Here is a 2,544-nt window from a genome sequence, read left to right as displayed (position 1 = left end):
TGGGTAAAAAACATAAAAATTCTTTAAAAGTGGCCTAAATGTTCTAGACAACATGCCTATTGGTGAAAAATACATGCATTTTTCATAAGTTGTTGAATTGTCTTAAGCGACCTACCTATTAGTGAAAATACGAAGATATTTTGGAAATAGTCAAATTATTATAGATGATTTGCCTATTGGTGAGAAATATGAGGATTTTTCTGAAATGGTCTAATTGTTCTAAGCGACTTGCCTATTGGTGAAAAATACGATTATTTTTAAAAATTATCTAATTGTTCTAGGCAACCTATCTATTGGTGAAAAAACAGAGATTTTTTAGAAGGGGTGTAATTCTATGAAAAATACTAAGAAGTCTGAGACTTTTACTTTTCAAAAGTGATTTAATTATTCCAGGTGACCTACTTGTTGGTGAAAAAGTCTGAGACTTTTACTTTTCAAAAGTGGTTTAATTCATATAAATGACTTGCCTATTGGTAAAAATCAAAGGTTTTTTCAAAATTGGTTTCATTATAAAGAGTAATTTAATTCTCATTGATCAAAGATATGGAGATTTTTCTAGGTTGGTCTAATTCTCTTGGGCAACTTGCCTGGGTGAACAACTCGAGGGTTTTTTCTAAAATTTATCTTATTGTAATGAGTGGCATTCCTAGTTGAAAAATACAAAGATTTTTTGGGTTGTCTAATTATCATAGGTTGTTTGCTCTAGTAAAAAATTTCTCAAATTTTTTTTTTTCGAAAGCATATTCGATTCTTGGCTATTTCGAGGTGACCTTCCTTTTCTATACATCTCATCAGGGATTTGTCTTATGAATTTTTGCAAAACACGTTGTTCAATGCTTCAGAGTTAGCTGATATAAATGCAACTTTACCTAATTTGAAATATAGGCTTTCATTTCTTATCAATTTCTTTGTTACTTGATTAATAAGGCCTTGTCATTTATGATTTTAAGTCATTTTTATTGTTTGGCTTCTAGTGCACACGAGTTAGCCCATGTAAGTTTTTTTTCTATAATGTTTGTAATTTTACCTAGGTTAGCCTTTATGGTATACATAATGATATATTTACCTGCTAGACATTCTCTACCTCATTGATTATTTTATAAGGATCATTGATTACTCCTCTTTTTACTAATAACCTTTAGTCTTACTAGCTATTTTGAAAGGATAAAACTACTTTTTTTGTAAACAAGAATGCCATCTTTGTCTCATTATAGGAAATGTTCATTTCCTCTTTTTTTTAATTACTCAAAGAGGTCGAATCTCCTTTTAAGCACAACATTGTTTCTTATAATAGCCATTAAAATTAAATATGCTCCATTAATAACTTAGACAAATAATGGTTTTGACTAACCCTTCTCTCATTTCTCCTTTTAGGTTTTAGCGAAGGAATTTTTTTCCAAAATGAATTTTGAAATATTAATCTTGCATTTTAAAAATAAAAATTATTTTGATGCAAGTTTAAAATAATTTGTTTTTGAAATCTTGCAACTCCTTAGTAATATTCTTAAAAAGAGATGATTTACTCTTATATCGGCAATATTATCATTGGTAAGGTACATTATGAGGTGACCTTTTTGTTTTTATAGGTTTTAGAATTAGAGGCTAGAGTAAAAACCTAAGGTTTTGTTTGAGAGAAATTATCTTTTTGAACACTCATTTTATCAGCATGATTAATAATGAATAGTTTATTATCGATATCATGACTCTTATGAAGAAATATCCTATACATTTTGAAAGCATCATTTATGGTCCCAATACGCTTGCTTGTTTAATTAGAAAGGATTTTTAAAGTCACTTAACATAGGCTAAAGTTATTAGCTATGAAAGAAAATGATTTATAAAACTCAAAAAGTGTTTTAAGGTTTCATTGACTTAAGATCACTATTATCAACTTGCCTCTTTATGTCTTTTAATCCTTCTTTTTTTTAGCTTTGGATGTATGATTAATACTTAAAAGTGTATTTGTTATCAAGATTTTATATCATCATTTTGCACTTGAAATATCAATAACTCCTTAACTAAAGCATGTTTTATAGTAACATATCTAATAATATAAGATACATTTAATTTATCGTAAATGTTTATTTTAAATGCAGACTTATCACGTACATGAAAGGATTGATTGATGAATTTAAGAACTGAAATTGAAAGGACAAAGAGATGGCCAAACTTAGAAAAGAGATGTCGGTGCAGTCCAAACCAGAACACTGTTTGGTAATTAGGTCATACCTGGAACTGTAGATCTCATATTTATATCTAATTTATATGGATGGAAAGGTAAGATATAGGCTTACAACTTTCATATAGAGCCTAAGACTAAAAAGGTCATTTTCAAGTCCAAATTATAGCAACAACAAAAAAGTCTGAATTTATCCTCTAACCCGAGCACTGTTCTATGTTTGGCCTATATCTGGAGTTCTAAAAGTCCAATTGACCTTAATTTTTTACATAAAAAAGCTGAGATAATTTCCTAAAACTTTCATGTTTCAAGTGGGTCCAATTTTGACGTTATCAATGACGTTTGGGGCAGACAAAAGAAGATAA

Source organism: Populus euphratica, unplaced genomic scaffold (genome assembly GCF_000495115.2).
Source record: "Populus euphratica unplaced genomic scaffold, PopEup_1.0 scaffold114.1, whole genome shotgun sequence".
Lineage (NCBI taxonomy): Eukaryota > Viridiplantae > Streptophyta > Magnoliopsida > Malpighiales > Salicaceae > Populus > Populus euphratica.
The sequence above is the reverse complement of the archived record's forward strand: the minus strand, read 5'-3'. Positions refer to the sequence as shown.